We start from the raw sequence: 23,491 nt of genomic DNA on the forward strand, positions 1-23,491 counted from the left end.
AATGTCCAGTATGGAAGCCAGGAGATCAGGTGTGGTTGTCCACCCGGTTTCTGCCCAGATGGACAAGGCCTTCTAAACTGTCTCCTCGTTTTCTTGGACCTTTCACTATTCTCTCTAAAGTCAATCCTGTGGTTTTTTGCCTTCGGCTTCCCTCCTCTCTTCGCCGCATTCACCCGGTTTTTCATTCCTCTCTTCTCAAACCTTACTGTCCCGATCTTCACCATAGAATCATTCCCAGATCGATCCTAGCACGGTCCTCGGAGCCTGATGAGTATGAGGTATCTAAGGTCCGTGATTCCAGGTATTATCGCGGACGTCTTGAGTACCTGCTGTCTTGGAAGGGATACCCTGAGTCGGAGGACTCATGGGAACCGGCTTCTCAGGTTCATGCACCAAGATTGTTGGCTACTTTTCACCGCCGCTATCCAGGGAAGCCTGGGGCGGTTAGGTGGGGAGGGGGTCATACTGTCATCCGCAATCGCTACCGCGGGTGGCGGCTCCTTCCACGTTGGAGGCTAACCGGCAGGTAGAGAGGTTTTAGTCCTTTTTTTGTGTCTGGTAACAAGTCACGGCCAATCACAGCACTGCCGGGTGTTTATCTGCCCTTCTAGCCTGGCAGTCGCTGCGTTTCAACCCTTTGCTGGTTCTCGCACCAGCGGCTCTGGTTTTTGCGCTCCCAGCGTTTGCCCTCTGCTCGCCTCGGCGTGTGGTGGGTTTTCTCTGCTTGCTTTTCCCTTCTCCTAGGGATAAGTTCCTTCTACTTACCTGACGGCCGTTTAAGTTTCAGCGGTGGCCTTCTTTTCTGCAGCCTCTTCCTTGCCGATCCCTCGGCACTACTTCGCTTTTTCCTTCTAGTCCCGCCGCTTCTGCGGCAGGCGTGTTTTTTCTCTCCTCTTTGCCGCTCTTTTCACTCGCGGCTCTCCAGTTTTCCCTTGTTTTCTCTGTCCGTTGTTTTCTCTCCTGTATTTTCTCTCTTTCTTACCGCGCCTGGTAGGTCCTTGGGCCGGTAGTGGCTTCGGCTCCCTTCACCTCTCATTGGTGTCGCATTGGACTTCTCTCCTGTGTTCAACCCTGTGGACCTCGCATCTGCTTCCAGTCCTACGGGTTACAAGCTTGGATCTTCACCTACCTCATTGACAGAAGTATCCTAAGGGTTTTTCCCACGTGTGGGTTTTTTCCCTTTTATTCCGGCCTGTTCCCGGTAACGGGCCCCAGGCCGGCTGTCTATTCAGTTGTCACTGTGGCTTCTCACCGAGACAGGCAAGTGCTACCTAAAAAAGAACGGGACTACCTGAGCCGGCGGAATCTACGGAACGCAGACAACTCTGAAGACTCAGGTGAGGAGAGTGTGGAGGGACGGGAAGAAGGGGTTCTGCAGCTTACACAGTCACAATGATGCACAGAAGAGAGCCTGCAAACCAGCTCCCTCATGCTATCCCCATCAACCTGCGACCAGCTGTAAAGCAACAAGTGTAAGAACAGGGGAGTGCAGTCGGGACAGAGGGAAATGCAATGAGTCAGTCTGAAGCCTGTGTACATAGACCTTTGCCAAAATTATATTGCTAACTTTTGACTAGCTGAACAGATATGGATGCCATTTTCCCCAAAATCCTTCGACACGGACCCCCCCAAATGGAAATATTTTAAAAAATGTGATAAAAGATGAAAAGGTTATTACGAAAATAAAAAATTGTGTTTTCCGCCTAGTTCCATTCATTTTCCCATAGAGAAAAAGTGTATTGATTCATCAACCGTAGCCCGAAAACCAATGACAGAATTGTACCAAATAAGAAACAACTTGGGCACAAAGCATCACAGTTATTTAATTTGCTGGTTTGGGGTAAATGAGTCCATTAGCTTTGAAAATATCTGACAGAGAAGGGGGTCGCCCTGCTCCCAAACAACATTTATGTATGTGCCATGGTGCTTTGCAGCAGAGAAGCCGAGAGGCTTTTCAGAAATGAAATTCTGCAATTTGTTTTTTGTTAAGAGTCCTGCGATAATACTGGGGAAATGGAAAATGAAATTGCTCAAAAGGCTATTTGGAGGAGGAAAAAGGATCCAATCATAGCAGGCTAGAGGTGGGATGGGGGTAGAGGACACCAGGTAGAGTTGTGGAGTTGGGGGTGGGTTGGAAAGCCGGTTACGGGTAGACATTTATTCGGCTTATCAGTGAAGTACCTGGGGAATCTTGCGAGATTATCGTGGTGATGTTACAAGACACGATCGAAATGAAACTGCTTCAAGTGAACCAAACAGTGACAGAGGGTAATAGGAGCAGGTCAGGTATGGAAAAAACAATTGAGAGGAGTGGAGTGGGGGAAGCAAGAAATCATGAGGGAGACACATGGTGAGTTGAGTGCTTGGAAGCATTCTTTTTATTTTCAAACGTTTTACAGCTTATTCTGCGCATACCGGTTGATCTTGAGAGATTACTGCGGAAATGTTGCAAGATGAGATCAGAAAAGAAACTGCGTAACACCAAACGAAGAGTGATAGAGGTTAATAGGAGAGGATCACAAAAGCAAAAAGCAATCGAGGTGAGCGGAGGGACCATGAAATGTGGAGGCAGACACATGGTGAGTGCCTGTGAGGATGGCAAAGACTTTTTAATTTTCAACCATTTTTTCTGATATTGCGGGAATCGGCACACTGCTACTCTACCGCAGGAATTGGCAATGATTTCTGGGAAATTATCCCAGGCATAGAGAGTGGAAAGAAAATATTTGACACCTGCGCAGACCACATCTACTAGGCAGGGGGCAATGGGTCTCTGGAAAAAGATTGTTGATGTAACAGTGGCCACAAAGAAAGTATCGTTTAACACAAACCTTGAAATTCAGTGAAAACCTTTTTTTAGTTAAGAGAGAGTTAAGGTGATCAGATTTAATGAAACAAAAACTTTGAAATTCAGTAGATGTGGGAAGTGAAGACCATCTTACCTCGGTGTGCCCCCCCCATAGATGTCCTCCATGATGTAATTTCGTATGTCATTGTGAATCCTTTCTGTTACATTATGTATGTGCTTATGGATTTTGAAATAGGGGGATGCCTATATTGCTTGGAGATGTTCTTACACACTTCACAGAATGTAGTCTTTCATACTTGCAACATTCATCTGCTCGTCCTCTGATTCAAAGGACACTTCAGCAAATGGTAGTCCACTTGGGCTTCACTATTACCCTCATAGGGTCTCTGACAAAGTTCTGGTAGCCAACGGTGAGTCTCTTGCAGTCAGTGCTCCAGATAAGATTTTGAGGTGGGAGTATTTTACTCCCTATTTCTAAACTGTGAGAGTAAATGCAATTTCAAGGGAGTAAAAATTAGTGTTCTCCTTCACAAGAGAGTAAAAAGCATGCGAAAAGCATATGCAAAAAGTTAACTGTACTGAAACCATTATCATGCGGCAGCGGGCCACATTATGACAGAAAAGAAGGTGTCTCTCACACTTAACAGATAAAGCACAGTGTGCAGTAGCACAAACATCGTCTCACTAATGGATCAGATGAGCACTGTACAGAGACAGATGTACACCTCATCTCTAGTATCCGCCCCCTCACCTCCATGATATTGGAAGAATAACAAAAAGGCACTGTGCATGACACCCGGTATCATGCTAATACCGCATCGAAGATATGAGAGAGGTTATGCACTTAGACAACCAAATTGAATGTACCCTTACACTGATGTGGTGGGAGGATGTCTGCATACACCATTGGTAATAGAAGAGCTATAAATGAAATCAGGCAAGAGTAAAGTAACGTCATAAAGAGAAGACACAAGGACGCACTGAAACGATATGAAAATACTTAAAGAATGAAGATGTAACTGAAGTAACAATGTAAACATTGATGCAAATACAAAGAAATCATGTACACTAAGAATATTAGTGAGAAGAGAATCAGTATATGCATATACGCAGAAATGCAAGGTAGAGAAGAAATATAGAAGCTTGCTGCAGTAGAAAATATGTCGGGAGTAAAGCGGCCATGATGAAAAGATGGAAGTCGGTTTCATATAATAGTAAGCTAAGAAGCCTGAAGGAGAGAGATTGAGAATGCAGGAGCTGACAGGCGCTGGAAAACAGCTTAGTATGAAGAACAAAGAATATCTGTTTGGCTTGGGATCAAGGATGCCACATCAAGTGGTAAATGCAAGGCACAGGGAGAGTCAAAAAGAATAAGCTACATATGCACAACATATTTCTCTTAGACTAAGTAAAGGAAAGAACATTTGCAAGGGCCAAGTGTTGAACAATCAAAGATGCAGAAAGCATATGCAAGATGAAGCAACCAAGTCTCCAGAGGACAAGAGGAGTAATAGCACCAAGTATAATTGAATTAAATAGCATCAAATAAAAGGTCAACATTGACAAAATGGTGGTCTCCTCACACGTGATTCAGGACTGGAAAACAAGGCCTATTCATTCAGCTCCACCGGCAGATAGTGATGTACCTACACTCCTTTAAAAGTCCCAAGGAAGGGAAAAGTCACCAAGGTGAACTACAGAGAAGCCTTGGCTTAGGGCCTAACTGATGAGAGATGGTAGGCTAATTGGCCAAGTGGGCAGTGGTCTGATGTTATTCCCCGCACATGGGTTTCGTTTTGCTTACATGCTGCTAACGAGCTGAATGTCCAAGGTTGGGAGAGAATGCCAACCAATCATGAGGGCCTATGCATCAGTGTATACATTGTTGCAGAAGCCAATCCGTTGCTGTTATTCTGCTATTAATCTGTATTATAGGTAGTTAGAGGTAGGTCAAGGCGTGCCTACCAGATAAGGGATAGCCAATTATGTTACTAACACCTAAATGAAATATAGGTATATATGTTGCCTTGACCAATCCCTCCTTGTGACAGGTTTTTACTGTTTGCCACATAGGACGACATCATAGCTGATGCACATCGAGGTATAAAGCCTTTCTGCAATTTAAATGTAATTGAGAGTGAGTGAGCTGAAATCTGTTTGTTCACCAGGTTTCCCTACTTTATTTGAGCTGATAGAAAAGTAGTATTTTGCCACATTCTTTGAGTCTGTCCGGTTATTTGGGTCTGAGATTGTTTATTGGTAATTCCATCTGGCACTTGGAACACTCCATATGCTACTGCACAGCACTAACACTCTGAGTTTCCTTGCACATCAGGAAAAGGTACAACAGCAACATAAGCTTGTTGATGCTTCTCTCATACCAAACAGGTCAGCTTGATGAGGAGCCGTGCAGGCTTCCTCCACAAGATACAGAAAAGGTGACTCAGGGCAACCGCAATGCAAGCTTTCATTGTGTAGAACACTCGTTGTGGATCAGTACAAATTGTGAAGCAAGGGTAGAAGATTCCCACACAGAGAACAGATTAGGAATGTGCCTCTGCAGAAGAAGCTCCTCTCAAATAAAACCGATGCAGCATACCCTTCAGTCGTACACACTCCACTCCTAATATAGAAAAACTATACCGTGGAACTCAGTAGATCATGCTTTCCTCACATAGAACAGGAACGTTATCGGTCCCAACAATGCAAGATTACCACATATAGAACAGATACACCGTGGGCCGGACCAGTGTAAGTTCCACTCACATAGAGACAGAGTAGAAGCTGCATTAGATGAGGCAGTGCAAACACCGCAACAGTGTATAGGTAAATGAAGGGCCTCAGCATTGTACGCTACACTTACGTAGAACTGGAACATCATAGGCCTCAGCAACCCAATTCCCTGTCGCAAAGGACATGCCCAGCATGGGCCTCAGCGATCCAAGCTCTCTTCACAAAGAACAGGTGCAGCATAACAACAGCAGTGTGAGCACCACCGACATAGAACATAAAAAGTTAATTACCTCAGTAGTTCATGCTTCAGACTGATACAACTAATATAACATTGAAAGCGACTAGTCAAAATATGTAGGCTAACTCGAGTCAGAAGCTCTGCCTAGTAGGAATTAAATCATAATTAGAAGGAACTCAACCTTAGAACAGCAAATTCATGCACTAGTTCCCAGGCGCTCTACAGCTGCTTCACTTCCTAAAGTATGCAGCAGAAGGGGATGTTAATATAATATGGTGGATAAGCCTCACAGTTCACCTTTCATTATTCTACTATAAAGGTGTGGACTTTTGAACTTTTCTGTATATATTTTAATGTTTAAGCAAAAACCAGACCAATTGCAAAGTAAAGCAAACATGACATGTATTGCGTGTTTTGAGATTCAATAGCAGTATTGTCTTTTGATGATTAATCAAAGTCTAGAACTAATACTACTTAAGCAATATGCCCTGAGCCGCGGGGGCATTACCTAGTCAGGCAATGCCATGGGGGCCATAGTTATAGGCCTGAGCTAAGTAAGGGCCTTAACGAAGGCCCCGGGGCATTACCGGCTCGGTAATGCCCCTGCTGCGAGGGGCATATTGCTATTAGTACCCCAGCCCGCAAGACTGGGGTACTAAAAGCATCTTTTTCTGTCCCGAAACGCTGCAGCGTTTCGTAACAGAAGAAAAAAAATGGCAAAAAAAAATGACAAGGAAAATGGCTGCCAGGGAAGGGAAAACCGAGTCTGTTTTCCTTTTCTATGGCGGCCATCTGGAGCGGACTCGCTGGGAACCGAATTGTTCCAAGCGCGTTTGCTCCCGAAAACAACAGATAAGAAGGTAAGTGGGGTTGGGAGGGTGGAGAGGGTGGGAGGCAAAAGAAAAAGAAAAGAAAACAACATACTTGAATCCCTGGCAGGGGACGATGGCAGCCTCCAGCCGAGTGGAGGCTTGGAGCGGGGCTTACCCGCTTCGAGCCTCCTCATTGGCTGAGGGTCTGCCACGCCCCCCGCCGTGGACAAAGCAGTGGAATCCCGGCTGAGGGATTCTCGACCGGGTAACGACCCGGCGAGAGCCAATCAAAATGTGTTTTACATTCTGGTTGACTCTCGCCGGGTAAATGGTATGCCCATGATATGAGACACTAGTACATAGAGGTAAGTCCTCAATGTTAAATTCTACATCTAATCTCTTGGTCAAAGGGTGGCTGAACAGAGTTAGCTTTACATCCTTCAGAGGTCAGGAAACAGACTATCGACTGAGTAAATAATGATCACAGTGCTTGGAAGTTAGAGCACACTTGCATGAAGCGCTACATAAAAAGTTAAATTCCTAACTGGATTACTGCTACAGGGACATATTTAATTGAGTTTCTATTTGATTACAAATGTAACTATTTAATTTTTTTTTGTTTTGAAACAGCGCTTGCGATTGCTGGAGTCAGGTTTGGAATGTTTTATTGTAGTCTTGACGATGTGAAAGAGACTGTGACCTCTGTGATTGGTGTACTGACAATCATACACCCTTGCGAGCAAGGATGCTGCTGCCACTGGTCATGTACATTACTATTTACCACAATGGCTGCAAGTTCAGGTTGAATGGATGCTTAAACTAAACATTACATACTTCACAATGCCCCAGATAAGGTTTTGAGGTGGAAGCATTTTACACATTTTGTTTCATAATTAGAGTGTAAATTATAGTGTAAGCGTAAAAATGATTTGCCTCTTAAAGTGTGTAAAAGGTATGCAACAGGCAACCAAAACATGACTAAACTTGATAATGACTATGACCCATCTGAAACAAAACAGAGCTGTGTAGCAAAGATGTCTGTTATCAAATAATGTATTACATTTGTTGAAATCCTCCTAACGTGTCTAACTACACCACATAAATTCATCGTGATGATAAATGTACCCGGCACAGAAAGAAAATACTTTTGTGCAATATAAGTTTGCTTTCATTGAAAAAAACATCTTTTTTGCAGAGGATACTTCCAATTTCTTATTATGTTTTGCATTTTATTAATGCTAGGATACTAAAATGTTGGGAAAATAAAAATCCATAATGTTTCTGTTTGCTCCACGAGCATCTACGGGCATTTACACACATAAAACACATTACAGAATTAACAGAAAGAAACCATTCCTTATTTCACTGTGTGCTATGTCTTTTTGAAAGGCTTCAAACACACAGCCCAGGGAAAAGGTCTATTTTCAGAGGCTTTGCCGTAGCCTGTAGTTTCATCCAGGCAGATAAAAATCTATAGAAGTGTTTGGGTTCCCGTCAAGTCACCTGCCCTCTGTTTTCAACTGGTGCATAAATGTCACGCAAGGAGAGATAAAAGCTTTCCTATTCATAAGAACTGAATGCATAAAAAGATCTGGTACGGCCCTTAATCGGATGCCTGATTACAGCTCTATGTTGGAGTTCTTAAATGGGTTCTGTGTACATAGCTATCACTCTCTCCTAATACCCAGGCCAAACAATGCTACTTATAGTCAATGTATGATAAGTCTAGACGACTTGAACATGGATAATGTGTGAAAAATGTGCCATGAATATTAACGAGGTAACATGGACTGTCAAATATTTCGGCCATCTTGGAATGGATGTGGCAACACTGTTATCCCTTCTAGACAAGCATGTCTTATATTGCAGTAGGATCAGGACAGCCTGGATAATGTGGCTACAGGTAAGCTAGTGTTCATTCCAACCTTGACAAAAGGAACAAAACCAGGACAAGGGGCCTCATTACGACCTTGGCAGTCCGGGAACTACGGTACCGGTAAGCATGCCGTTTCCGTAATTCCCGGACCGCTACACTACGAGCTGTGCTCCGCAGCGCCTGTCATGACCTGGTGGGCAGAGCGGCACCCGCGAGCACAGCACATTGGATGCACCTGCACCATTCTGAATGGTGCCGGTGCATCTGACGTCCCATTCCCATTCAGCCCTATGGGGCCGAATGGGGATGGGGAGTCCTTTATTGCCGCACCCGCAAATGGGAAATTACCGGGTCTGCCGAACTCAGCATGACCCGGTTCTTGCCCATTTGCGGGTGCCGGTAAAAATGCAACTCCGGCGGCAGCTGTGCTGGTTTTGCCGGCACGGCTACCGCCGGAGTTGTAATAAGGCCCAAGGTGTTTTACCTTCTTTGTGAAAGAAATTCAAGATGCTGCTGGATTCTGTCTTACACTATTGCTTTTAAGTTGTTTGTGAAGTAGACCCATTACATTCCACTGATAAAGATTTAATGGCCCTGAGTACTGTTATTTCTTAATATCTAAAAAGGGCTAAGCCTTTCCCAGAACAAAGAAAAGGCATGCTGGATCAGTACTGACATTGTCCAAATCTTTAAAAAAGGAGCAGGGGATGCTCCACCAACTATCGTCCGATTTCCTTATTGTATGTAGAAGGAAAGATTTATGCTTGAGCAGCATGGAGCACCTGGAGGCTTGGGCTTTGGAAAAGGGGGTTATTGACCATCTTCAGGCTGGTTTTTGCAGTGGTGTTAGTACTGTTGATCAAAATCCCTGCTTACATTTGAGCTGTGAAAAATATGTTAGCCTTAGAAAAATGAATACATATCCTGTATTTATTGATCTGGGCACAGGCCTTTGATTTTGTCCCAAGAATGTGACTCTAGAACATACTATAAGATTTAGGATCACCATCCTCACTTTTGAATGCCATACGGTGCCTTTATCTGGGAAATGTGACGTGGAGCATGGATGGTAGTACCATCAAGCCCTTTAACATAGAAATGGAAGTCTGCTGGGGTTGTGTTGTGGGCCCTAGATTATTTTTCCAATTTATTAATGGGGTTATCGAAAAATTGTTGTCACACCAGGTGGCTGCCCCCTCACTAGCAAATTAAAAGCTCCTTGTGTTAATGTTTGCAGACGATGCAGTTCTCCTTTTGGTTACCCTGGTAGGAATACAGGCAGGACTGGGTGTATTCATAGATGTTTTCAATGCCAACGGACACAATCTATGGTGTTCCATGGTGGAGAAAGAAAAAGGGGAAACTTTGCCTACAGCTGACTGAAGGCCCTATTGAGCAGGTAGAATGGCAAATTGTCATTGGGATGCTCAGGTTGCCAAGGCAGGACTTATTCTAGCTAGGGACAGTGGGGCGTTGGCAAGGTTCACTAGCGAGCATGGGACATAGATTTGTGGTAATACTAGCTGCCCCAATTTTGTGATCTCGGAGAATAAATATTCCAAAACATATTCTTGCCCTCTCACATAGCTCGCCTTCCTTTTCTGTGCATAGAGTGGTTCTGTCGGGCATGACCCATCAATTATCGGGTAAGGCTATGGACCAGCGAGGACATGGGTAAGTCTAGGGAAAACCGTATTGGACTTGTCATCGTGAACTTGATTCCCTGGCACTAAGTAATCTTTGCCTCAACCCGTCCTATCTGTCTTAAGGGTCCAAAGTTTTGGTGAGAGGGACTACGATCTTAATCTAGAACAGACAACCCTTCTAGAGGCAGGGAAGTGAGATCTTACTGTCTAGATATTGGGCCAACAAATTAGAGATGGGTTATAAAATATATTAAGATGATGTTCATCCTGAAGTCGAACGAGCATTGTATGCAAAGTTCCGGATGCAGATTCTTCTACTGGCGAGTATTCCCAAACATATGGAATGCAAGCGTTTCCTAAATGTCCCTTCTGTCCTGGTGCAATTGAAATACTGTTCACTTTTCACTTATCTGCCCAAAATATTTATCCTTGAGAAAAAGATTTCTCAAGCCATTGTTTAAGGCAAGATCTGTCAGAAACACGGCAGGCACACTAGTTTTGTGCTCTAATTTAATGGATGAACTGGCAGTGTATTCATCAGCAAAAGATCTATTGCAGGCTTGGCGTATAAAACAGCAAACTATGTGCAGCTAGACAGCTTATGTAAAGCACTGAATTCAATAAGTAGCTGGCATTGCTCTGGGAAAAGGGTTGGTATTTATTTGTTCCACTGCTATTAAAGAAAATGATAGTTCTTGATGTTATAGACTTTCAATATATTTTATTACACTCTGCAATGTACTAATTCCAAGAGTAAATCTGTCAAGCAAAGACTGGCTTGCAACATTGTGATATGTTCTGGGTATTTCATTACAGCATGCATAATTACCTATAGCATTTTAGATTCAACATAACATAGATTGTTATATTCCATTTGCATTCATGAATCAGTCACTGTTTGTAATGAGTTTTTATTTTATTCTACTTATAGGATATTTCTTTATATACATGTACACATGATGTATGCACTTGTGTGATTTTTTTTCCTTTTCTTTTTTGCACAATTGATGTATTCTGACATGTTTAATTGCTTTTATGATATTACAGTATCGTCAAACGCAACGAAACGCATGCTGATGTTCCCACCAGCTATGTTTGCTTATCTTTGAGTTCCATCATCATTGCCCTGGAGAGTGTGACCCTGGGTACAGAAGTACATTTTAATAAAAGGATGTCACTTTAGAAACATTGCTCTGTGGGAATCAGGCAAATGATGTGATGTGTACATTTGGGGACAACGAAAACTATGATATTCAGTCCTAAAGTACCAAAAGGCAATTTTCAACTTAGCCTTAAACTGGGGTCTCTGCCAGTTAACCAAGCCAATGCCTGTGAATATTTGGCCCTTATTTCTGATCGCCAAATGTCTTGGGAAGATCATTTAGAACGTTTGAAGGGGAAGGTGGGTTTGATTATAGCTGCGCTGAAGAATTTTGCGGGTAGACATGCTGGATACTCATTGATTAGTTGAGTCAATTTATATAAGGATAAGGTTAGGCTCTTTTCATTATTTGGGGCAGAAATCTGGGTTGACAAAATGTATGACAAGGTAGATTGAAAGAAACAGTATTACATCTATTCTTAATTTACCAAGCTGTACCCCATTTGAATATATTTTTCTCGAAACTCGACTTCCCTCACTTAACACTGTCAGAAGGATAGGTAATGCCAACTTGTACCTAAAGAGTGCTTACTCAGCTGAGGGTTCTTTGCTTCAGGGCAATGGATTAATGACTTTGGGAGATATTGTAGGTTCCATATTGTCAAGCCTATCACGATATTAGTATGTGGCTTGACAGAATGGGACATTTATTAATCCTGCCCTTGGTAAACTCGAGCAAAGGGGCAATGTTTGCAAATGACTCGGGAACAACTTCTTGACAATTTGGCTGGTAAAGCTTCTACCAGCGATTATATACCTCATTGGCTGTGCAATACTGGGCGGAACAGTTATTTGGTGGCCTATTCCTACAATAGAATTGTGGATACCTATATTTCGTATCAATTTTAATCTGCTGGGTGCCATGTGAGTCTTTGACAGTCGCAGGGGCATCGGCTCAGATGACCGATAATGTGGACTTTGTGAGACCTCGAAATTGGAAACTTTTAAACTTGCATTACTAGAATGTGAAGCGTTAGGACTATTCGGACGTAAATTGTATTTGGCGATTGGCCCTACTGTGGAGACCACCTCTTCTGAAGTATTATGGCAAATTATTTTGATGGCGACGATGTTTGTCTAATTTATCAGGTAACTTAACTGTGGGACAAAGTGGCTGATATACCACAGATGCTCCAGTAGTTACAGCTTTTTTCATTTAGGGATTGTAATTGTTTGGTTATATTTATTGGGTTTTTATTCTTTTTATGCTGTGTATTTGGAATGAGAATGTATAGAAAGCCTAAATGGCTGTATTATGTAAATAACATTTTTAAAAAAAGAAATTAAAAAAGATGTGACTAAAACAGTGGCATTTATCTAACATCTCAACCACATCTAAACTTAGCAGCGGTGTTTCCCCACTGTTGCCTCCTTGAGAAGATCAAGGGCTTGAGTTAAGATTTAAGCTTGGTTTTGATATTAAGGGTCGCTGTTGTGAAGCCCTATGTGGAAGGGCTGTTTTGCGGCAGTTCTACTGACTTTTTTCAGTATGGATTGTGACCATTTGTAATTGTATTCTTATTCCATTGTGCAAGTGTTTGGATTATAGACCAGTGGCAACCCACATTGACATAACTACAGAGACCAGAGTTCCCGCTACAAACATCTTGCAGATTTTGACTCCTCCCACCTAGGACACTCCCACCTAGGATCCACGCCTTATGTGTAAACGGCACAGTTTATTCGTTACTTTACTATCTGCAGCAAGTCCCGCCTTTCCTCACCTGACCCTCCGGAACTCCTCAAATAACAAAGTGCTCACGCCATTGCGCCCGCGTAGTTGTGAAGCCCTGTGTGGAAGGGCTGTTTTGCGGCTGTTCTACAGACTTTTTTTCGTATGGATTGTGACCATTTGTAATTTTATTCTTATTCCATTGTGCAAGTGTTTGTGTTATAGAACAGTGGTATGCCTTACTGTTTGTCTTTCCTATTTGCTGATTGCTAACTCTGCAAAGTACTTGTAAAATATGAACATTTTCGTATCATATGGGTGAAAAAATTGTTCATTATTGCAGGCAACCCACATTGACATAACTACAGAGACCAGAGTTCCCTCTACAAACAGCTTGCAGATTTGGACTCCTCCCGCCTAGGATCCAGGCCTTATGTGTAAACAGTACGATTTTACATTTACACGTTCTTGTGGCTGAATTTAACCACCACCTTATGCTAGATGATTAAGAGTGACATTTTTTTTGTTTTTTTACGTTCTAGTTGCTGCTAATTGGTTACTCTACTATCTGCAGCAAGTCCCGCCTTCCCTCACCTGACCCTCTGGAACTCCTCAAATAACACAGCACTCGCGCCATTGCGTGCGCGCTGCTGTGAAGCTCTGTGTGGAAGGGACGTTTTGCGGCTGTTCTACGGCGGGTCAGGTGAGGGTCTTAGTCTTATAACATACTCCTCAAAAGATTACTCCCAAGTGAGCATGCATAATTGTGTTGTGAAAAGTGCGTGCACGCCCATAAAGAGCCTTGGGAAGTGGTTGGTTGTATCCGTAAGGTTAGGGGGTAGAAGAGGCTAGGTTTGCCTATTCAATAAAGGTACATTGTATTTTTAAGAAGGATGGGGAAAAGGTCTAAAAAAATAAGGGGAAAAGAAAAGGAGAGAGAAAAGAGAAAAAAAAGGAAAAGAACATGGTGAATGGGTTAAGGAGTGGTAAAAAAATCACTGGAACTCCTGACACTCTACACTGGAATCTCTTATTAGGCAAACTATCGAAAAAACATTATCACAATATATTCTACCTACAGTGATGGATAGAGACTCAGTAATTAGTAAATCTACTATAGAGTCAGTCACTACTGAAACACAAATAGAACAATCCTACCTACAGCCTTCTATTCATAAGCAGATGGTTAGGGATCATGAAGTTTTAAAACCTACTTCTGAAATTACTCGTATTGTAACACAAACATTCTGAGGTTTTGGGAAAGACAGAACCTCAGATATTGGGGAAAACATTGGAAATGAACAAACAAAAGGACCATGTCTCACAGGGCATATATATGCCACACACTACTCCTGATGATTTCTTAGATATACCAAATTCTAAACCAACAATGGTAAAGCTAAAGAGTATTCAGTGGCGAAGGCCAATATTTACCGACTGCCCAAGTATTTTTCTCTCTTTCATATTTGACTATGGGGGCCCTCCCTTTTTACACAGAAGTAGTGTGTTATCTTTATTTAGTGAGATATCGAATTTGAGACTGCTGACATCTGCAGATTTAAACTGTATTGATTTTATCCACCCAGAATGATTACATTTTGTACGTATCGTCTTTCATTCTCTAGCGGTCCACGATTTGGTTCTTAAGGAATCAATGGAGCTAAATAGGCTGGCTTACGATGTAAAAGATTTCAGTTTATCTCTGAAAATAACAAACCATGATGTTCCATTATTTGGAAACAATAAAGAGATCTGGACGGCTAGGGAGGCAATGAAAAATAATAACTTTGTGAAACATGAATATCTTCAAAATGAGAATGGGAGAGAAGTCATGATAGAACCAGCTTCCAAGCATCCTCATTGGAATCCCCCAAAACCTGATGACGTGCAATCATGCTCATGGTTAGCAACATCTTTAAGGGATTCCATAGCCCAGCTCAAAACCCTAAAGTAAAATCTTTAGTCCGAACAACGACTTACTTCTTTTTCTTTTTTTTTTGTTGTTGTTGGATGTTTTAGTTTGATTACAAACCTTTCCATCAGTGTGTTTAGGATTCACTGTGAGAGGAAATTGGGGAGGAGAGAAAGAGAAAAAAAAAAGTCTTGAGATGTGATTCAGGCGCTTCTTGCATTGATTTCCAGAATGCTGGAGAGAAACAGAGAGATTGTATATATGTATTTGTTGTTTTTTCCACTGAGTATGGCAGCCCATCTTTCTTCTGTGTTCATTTGTTGGGATGAGAGGTCGAAAAAGGTGCCAAATTGCTTGCGTTGGAGTGCAAGTGACTAACATTCCATGACCAAATGGAAAATGGTTTCCGGTATTGTTTCAGCTTTGCAGAATCGGCAGTAGTTTTGTGATCTGACAATCTGCCTTGTTATTGCAAGATGAGAGTTTGTTGGTAAAATGTTCAGACAAATTCTTAAAAATGTGAACCTGATGACTTGGTCTGGAAATAATACAAGATACGGTGGTGGTTCATGTATTTTTCTGTTGTCTGTATTACATTGAAGCGTCTGTTTGTAGATATTTTTCATTTGGATGGTTTTGATCCAATCGTTCTGTAGAAGTTTAGTTTTGGCATGTTGTGGGCGCATGATTAAGGGTTCTTCAGATATCTCTTTATTTTCCATTTCTTTAATGATAGATTTTTTCCATTTTTCTAGCACCGTGTTGTTAAAGGTGTTTGGTTGGGTTTTCAAAATTTGGATTGCAGGAGTTTTCTCATTAGAGAGGATTTTTCGGTAGATATCTAGTCTTTTCCAGCGTACAATAGATGCAAAAGATTGGGTTGCAAGTTCGTATCGTATTCTCAGCATTGGGAACGATTGTGGAAGGTGGAGAATCTTACGCCAAAAGGGTGACTCAAATTTCATCCAGTTTACTTTTTTGGTGTTCATCATTGCATCTGTTCCGTAAGTTATTAAAGGAATGTATTTTAGTCTGTAATAGGCAATGATCGGTCTGAATGAGAATTTTCCATATTTCCTGTGGAGTATGCATCCTTGGCGTGCCAGCGTTTGGACTTTTGTTCTACTTTGTCCAGCCATTGTTCTGCAGTCTTGGATTGGTTAATTAGTATGCCGAGGTACTTGAACGTTGTCACATTTTCTAGTCGGTTCCACTGATGTTGAATGCTGGTTGGTGTGTTGTTTTTGTTTGTGGTTTGTCTTTGTTTTTGAGATGTTGATTGTTAGCTCTTTGTTGTTCATGTAGCTGCTCAGTGATGTCAAGGCGACTTGTAATCCAGAAGGGGTTTTGTCTAGCAGGATGATATCATCAGCGTATGCCATAATGGGAACAGGTGTTGAATTTATCTTCGGCGGATTAGTTTGATTGCTGATCAGGTGTTGTTCAATATCTGATGTAAACAGATTGTAAAGGATTGCTGCTAGGGGGCACCCTTGCTTTAAGCAATTTGATGTGGCGATCGGTTTGGTGGTTGTGCCTTGTTTTTTTAATCTCACTTTTATTGAAGTTTCTGAGTAGAGTAGAATAATTGGTTCCAGAATGTTCGGGGGGCAATTCCATGTTTTGAGTTTTTCCCACAACGTGTCCCGTGATATGGCGTCAAAGGCCATCTTCAGGTCGATGAATGCAGCGTTTATAGTGGTATTGTTGTTGATCGCTTCGTGCTTGATCAGATGCAGTAGTATTAAGTTGATATTGGTTCCGACATTGGCAGTAAAGCCCGTTTGCCGTGTTGAGATACAGCCATTGTGTGTGGCCCAAGTAGTTAATTGTCTCAGTAGTGTTGTTCTGAAGAGTTTTCCAAGCGGGTCCAGTAGAGTGATTGGACGGAAGTTCTCTGATTGATCTCGGGGTCCTTGTTTGTGGATGGGGACAATTGTAGCTGATCTCCAAGAATTTGGGATTTGGTTGAGTGCATTTATGAGGGTTATTATCTGGCACATGAAGTTTGCCCATGCCGGGGGATCTTGCTTAAGTACGCCGTTTGAAAGTCCGTCAGGGCCAGGTGCTCTTGATGTATTTAGGTTTTTGATCATGCAGATCAGGTCATCGTATTCGACGTTTATTGACTATTTTGGTTTGCTGTTGTTTATTTCTTCTTTGGATTGGGGTGATCGAGCTGCATAGATGTTTGAAAAATGTGTGATCCACGTTTGTTGCGATACGTTGGCCGTTAGCTCATGCTGTTTTTGGGAGTTATCATTGAGGAGATTCCAAAGCTCTCTTGTATTGTTTGAGTTGTATGTCTTCATTATGGTTTCTGCATCTGTTTGCAGGAGGATTTTTTGTTGAGACTTTTTCCAATTGTTGTATGATTGTTTAAATTTTGTGATCTGTGCAATGTTTTCTGCCGTTTTTGTATTATTCAATTTTCGTAACGATTTCGCCAGACATTTTTTCTTGTCTGCTATTTCCTGGTTGTATGTGTGGAGGTGGGTTTTTTGTGGTCGGTTTCTGACTGTTTTTCGAAATGGTAGCAAAATCCAATCGTAATTCAGTTTTTCAATGTCTGTCCTGTTTGAAGCAAGGAGTTTCGTCAGTAGATGAGCTATCGCCGCTTGTGGGATGTGGAGTCTTGATGATGTTCCATCGAGTTCTACTGCACATGCTGTCAAGGTTGGATCTTGTTTGTTTGTTTGTTTATTTATTGTGCGCACCGGACCCTGAGGTAGCAGGGCGCATAAGACAAGAGGACTTACAGCTTGGTTACAGAAGTTACAGATATACAGAGCATGTTTGGTGGTGAAGTGTGAATGCACTGTTAATTGATTGTGATCACTTTTGTCAGAGGCTATCGTTTGGGCTGACTTGACCGATTCGTGCAGGGTTTGTGAGAGGAATAAGTAGTCGATGATTGCAGTTGAGGATCCTCTGGACCATGTTGGCATGTACGAAGTGGAATTGTTCCTTGCCTGGTTTAGAAGGATGAGATCCCGAGTGAGAATTTCATTCATCCATCTGGTTGCTTTTGGTGAAAGTTGAGCTTGGGTTCGGGGAGTACCGTTCTGTGTGAATAAGTTAATGTTGAGATCCCCACAGATTATTATTTCTAGATGGTAGTGAGTTCCAGCTAGTTTGTCGATTGTTATGAATACTCCGTCAATGAATGCTTCAGTTGTTATTGCTGCGGGATTCCAGTAGAGGTTTATTAGTGCAATTCTTATTTCATCGTTTTTTTGAGTCTGGTGGTTCTCCATCGTCCTTATTATTGTTAGTTGGGTCCAGGGATTGATGTTTTCACTGGTCAGTACTGTCCACTGAGGGTTTATTTTAATTAGGGTGGGAAGACCTGATGCTGGTCTTCCTTGTTTTTTGACTATTGCAAGGTTGAGAAAAGTGAGAAATCCATTGCACGCTGGCTTTCACTGATCCAAGTCTCTTGCAGGCATATGATTTGATAATTTTCTAGATCAGTTGAGGGATCGTTGAACAGATGCAAGTTTCCTCTAGTATTCCATGAGCAGAGTGACCATGTGACTTCTGGTTTCAGTGATTGTTATGATTGGGAGTTGAGTGAAATTCTCGAAGATACCGTTTCTGTAATTGAAGTTTCGAAGTCATAGATTCTTTTGAATGGTTGTTCTGTTCTGTTCCATTCTTCCGGTTGTTGAGCATAAGTCCGAGTTGCAACATTTCCTGTGCGATCATGGGTGCGTCCTTGGTTGGTATTTTCTTGTTGATGTAGAGGCCCAGCATTTAAAACCAAGTTTGAGGAGCTGGGCACGCTTTGATAGAATCAGTTCTTGGTCGTTTGGGTCGGAGAGTTCAGCAATGATCTTGTCTAAATGCATGTCGTCTTTGAATATTATAAGATCGATCTTTTTTGTTGTTATTTTTTGTAGTTGCGGTATCGCTCCAAAGAGACCGAGAGTATTGGTTCTGTTCAGTATTAGTGGTTCAAGTCTGTTGGTGTTGTTTTCAATATGAATTTCGTAGATTTGGTTTTGTTGTAGAGGATTGGCGAATGATGGAAGTGTGCAATCAGTGTTCCCTGATACTCGTGATCTGATAGAATCGTCTGAAATTTTCTCATATGATTCTGCTGATGATGAGGCCATTGTGTCGGTTTTGAAGGATGTATCTGAGGTTTCTTGTAACAAATCTTCAGAGATTTCTTTGTACATGTCCGGTAGTTGTGGTTCGTGGGCGGTAGTGTACTTATCTATTATTGTGAAGCTTGAGGGCACTGTAGGTTGCCTGGGAGGTGGTGTATCATCTGTTATCTGATCTTCATGGGTTGAAAGGTTAAGGAGGTCTTCATCATGAGTGGATTGGTGAGATAGTGGCTCTGTCAGTCCACAAGTCTGTAATGCTGCAGGATGCCGCTGCTGTTTAGGGTCGTTGTTGTCCAATGTGAGGGCGCAGCATGTCTTTTGTGTTGGTAATGGATGGGTTTGATCCATCATCTTCACTGTTCACAGGAACGCTCTTGAGCCTGTTTGTCGTTTTTTATTGGTTTTTGGCTGTGCTGGTTTTATGGCATGTGCTTGTTTTTCCTTAGAGAAAATCTGGTATTGCTCTGTGGTGTTCTTAGTTGGGTAATTGGGATCCTGGATCTCTATTTGTGAGGTTGTAACAGGTTTGGTCCTTCATTGTGGAGGACGTTCATCGATGGTTGGAACTCGGCAAATTGGCTGTTGGGGTGTATTGTTGGCAGGAGAAGCTAGTATGACTTGATCAATCGTTGTATTCGATTGAGGCGCTATTTGATGTTGATGATGAGCTTTAAGCAGAGCTAGTACTTCTGTGTTTAGTTAGGTTTTTTCTTGGCAATCATTTCTTGCTATTTCTGACAGTCGTTGTTGCCATCCATTAGATTGTTCTGCTTCCAAGTTCAAACGGGATTCATTTGTGGTTATGAAGTTCTCTATGTAGATCTGTTTGGAGTGTATAAGTGCTAGGAGAGTTGCTTGGTCTTTGATGTTGTCATTCATGGATTCATGTAATTTCAGAAAGGGGATCATTGATTGAGACAGTACTGCAATAAGCATATTTTGTAAGTCTAGCATAGTAGTCGGGATCCCGGGTTGGTGCAATCCTCGTGGTCAAGGTTTTTGGATGTAGTGTTAGTGGTTTTGCTTTCTGGTGCACTCAATTGAGGAATAGGCTGTTGATTCTTGGTCGTGAGATCAGGCTTGTAGTAGGATTCATCTGTGTCATAAATGAAACGAGTAGGAATATTTTGGTTTCCTGATTAATTCATTTCTGTTTCTCTTTTGACGAGTCTTTGGCCGGTTCCCTGTGTCATGCATGGGGTCGAAGTTAAATGCGGTTGATGTTTTCCTGTTCTGTTGCCAAATATTTATTTCCGTTTGTCTAGGCTTAGCATTATTGATTCAATTTCTGTAATGTCCATTGAAAGTCTTCTTGCCTTAGTTATGGTTTGGTTGGCAGCAGTTTCTGGGGCTTGTGAGAGTTTGATTGAGTTATGCGTATGTAGCCACGCGAGTTTGGCTAATCTTGCTTTTTCTTTCTTTGTTTGTTGAGTTGTACTGCTTGGTGGTTTTTGTGAGGTGATGGTGAATCTTGGTTCATCTGATTGAGGTTTGCCAACTTCATAGCTGTTAGGATCTTTCGTAATCGGACGTGGTTCTTCTTGAGTGGCAGACTGGGGCTTGTATGTATGAATGTGTTGCTCCTTTGTTGGTTTCTTGATAGTATCATTTGCAGTCTCATGGTTGTGTGGATCAAGTGATGGGGGAGATGATTCTTGTTGTGTGGCAGCAGGAGACTTGACAGATGATTTAGTTGTTTCATCGTGTGATGCAGAAGCGGAAATGGGGGCTGTTGTGACTCCTTGTGGTTTTATGATTCGTTCGTGTGAGGTTGATTCCTTGCTATTAGAGCTTGTTTGCGTAGTGATGTTATTCAAGGTATCGTTGTTGGTGGATTCCGGTTTTCTCTTTTCTGCACTCACAGAATTGTTTTGCTGCTGGGGCAATTGTTGATTGCAAGGTGTCGGTATTGTTAGGTCTTCCTGTTCGATGTGGCTTCGTGAGTTATCTTCTATTGGTTGGACATCGTTGGAGGACTGAGTAGTAAGAGTTGTTAGGTGAAGGGATGCTGGTTCGGCATGGTTATGATAGTAGTGGATTGTGTTTCATGGTGTTCAGTCGTGATACGGGTGCTGTGAATTTGTACTTGTATGTTGAACTGATTCAATAGATCTACTTGATCGTTCAGTTGTTGATTGATTTCTGGATTCAATCGATCAGTCTTTGTTATGAGGGGGTCATGTGTTGTGATGACATGCTCGTTGTCCAGTTTTGCGTGCTGTTGGGGGTAATTCGAGTCGGTTTTTACGGCATGGGCTCTTGAGAGTGATTGTCCCAAGGTTAGTTGCGAGGAATCTAAAGCAGACATGGCAGTGGTTTTGAGTTTTGTTCTTAGTCTTGTTTTAGGGCGCACAATGGTTCGCTGTTTGGGTCGAGTTGTTGACATTTCTCCTTTGATTGTTGGAGTGTGTGTGTTGAGATCCGAGTTGCGGACCCTATTAGTCTCTTTGGAATGTTGGCAGATTTCTGTAGGTGCAGGATCCAAGGGTTGTGCCCTTTCAGACTCCTGGGTAGAAGTGTAACACTAACTCTATTGAGGTTGTTGTACGATGTCGTATTGGTCTCCTGACCAGATGGAAGGAACGTTGTTGTTTCTATAATACAGGATCCAAGGGATGTGCCCTTTCGGTCTCTTTGATAGAAGTGTGACTCTGACTCTGGTAAAAGAATTGTTGCGTCTGTGTTTCGGTCTCCTAACAGGGTAGAAGGTGCGTTGTTATATTGTTGCGTCTGTGTTAGGATCCAAGGGCCGAACCCTTTCGGTCTCCTAACAGAGTAGAAGGTGTGTTGTAATATCTTTAGCCTACAGGTTCCAAAGGGGCAAGCCCTTTCGGTTTCCTGAAAAGAAGGTGTTGCAGTAGCTCTGTTAAGATCAAGGGACAAGCCCTTTCGGTCTCCTAGCAGAGGTGGTCAGTGCATTACTGGTTCTTTATGCTGCAGGATCCAAGATCTTCTATGGGACTGGCCCTTTCGGTCTACTGGTACAGTGATCGGTACGTTGCTATTTCTTTGAACTGCAGGATCCAAAATCACGTATGAAGAATGTAGCAGTGGTTCTAGTTGGGGTTTGAAGAGGTGAGGCAGGGGAGTAGTCTTCTTGTATGATCGGTTGTTCTTGTTAAGTTGAGTTAGGCACAGATGGTAGGTGCTGGGTTCAGAAAAGCTTACTATTTCGGACTCTTGGTGAGTTGTCCGAGTGAGGTCCTCGGTGGGATGTGGAGTTGCAAGTAATAGATTGGTTCTGTTGCTTTTGCAGAGTATTGAGGTATTAAAAGTAGGGTCTAAGATTGGGGTTTTCCGTTTTCCCAGGGATGCTGTGAAATCGCTGGGGTGTTGTGGAGCTTATAAGACAAAGGTTCGAGTAGGCTGGACTAGGGTGTGGTTAGAGTCAATTGTGAAGTGGTCCGTGTTCGTGAGTGCTCCCACTATTACCACCTCACGCCAATTCGTGAGTGCTCTCCCTGTTACCAACTCACACCAGCGAAGGTGGTGTGAGCGAAATGTTTTCTGTAGCGGTGCTGATGTCAAGGTGAAGTTCTCTTTGTCCCGTAATCAGGAGAAGCGGCTAGTAGTGGTGAAGGAAGGCACGATGGGTTGGGGTGTGCTATGGGTCTGCAGAGCGAGGAATTGCTCGTGTCGTTGCAATTGAATGGGGAGGCTCTGCCTCCGAGTGACTTCCGGACATTGCAGGAAGGCTGGGGAGCAGTGCAGCTCGTCGCGGTACTTTTGTGTTTTGTTCCCTGCAGTAAGTGACTGGACCTGCAGTGGTGGAGGGCGCTACGGTGAGTCGAGGTGTGCCACTGCCCTGCGCAGCGTGACAGTACTCACGCCGCTTCAGTCGTATGGCTAGGCTCCGCCTCCGCAGGGGTTCCAGACTCTGGCAGTGGAGCTTGTCGTGGAGCTTTTGCGCCTGGCTCGTTGCTGTGGACATGGGCGGCTCCAGAAGCCGCGGCCTCCTGTCAGGGAGAGAAGCGGAGGGGGTAAGTTGGTTGCCGCAAACTGTGAAAGGTTAGGGGGGGTTGAACATTGCTGGTAGTTAGTCGCACTCTCATCCGTCACTATCGTTTCAGAGATGGTACTGTGCAGAAACGCTGGCGTGTTCTGATCGATGGGCAACTCTGTCGGAAAACAGCCGACGGCGGCTGGTTGGTGAAGATAGGAAGTGCTGGTGCTGGTGCCTGGGGTAGTGTCAGTGGGCGGCCTCTGGGGGAGACAGGACCGCTAGATAAAATCTGACCGTGTCTGTTGGACGGACCGTGCCGCAGCAGGTCAGCTGGCGGCGGTGAAGCGGCTTACATGTTGCGGTCTCCTCTGGTTGCCAGGAGTACTGGCATGCAGGATTGAAGTGGTGGGTGCTGGTGTCTCGTTGAGGGGGGAGCAGGGGGGAAGGGGGAGAGGGCTGAAGGCAGGGTGCTGGTTGCTGTCTGTTCGAGCTGGCAGTATAGTATAAGTCCACAGCAGCCTGAGATTGCGTAAGTGCTGTCTGATAGTATCCACGTTGGTACACTGCGGGCGG

At 43.1% G+C, this 23,491-nt stretch overlaps 1 protein-coding gene across 5 annotated transcripts in view; it reads left to right on the plus strand.

Annotated features, from left to right (window-relative positions):
- The window catches only part of LOC138582269 (uncharacterized), a 239,628-nt gene that overhangs the window by 190,589 nt on the left and 25,548 nt on the right, over positions 1 to 23,491 (plus strand). The window contains exons 1-2 of one of the 5 annotated variants that reach the window (XM_069653401.1): positions 13,248 to 13,392; positions 13,491 to 13,651. The exons of the other annotated variants lie outside the window; for them this stretch is intronic. The gene's annotated coding sequence lies outside the window, so the exon portion shown is untranslated. Of the gene's footprint in view, positions 1 to 13,247; positions 13,393 to 13,490; positions 13,652 to 23,491 lie in introns of those variants that run through there. 5 annotated transcript variants of the gene reach the window in all.

The sequence above is a fragment of the Ambystoma mexicanum genome, chromosome 3q, assembly GCF_040938575.1.
Source record: "Ambystoma mexicanum isolate Mex_15411 chromosome 3q, UKY_AmexF1_1, whole genome shotgun sequence".
In the NCBI taxonomy this organism is placed as follows: domain Eukaryota; kingdom Metazoa; phylum Chordata; class Amphibia; order Caudata; family Ambystomatidae; genus Ambystoma; species Ambystoma mexicanum.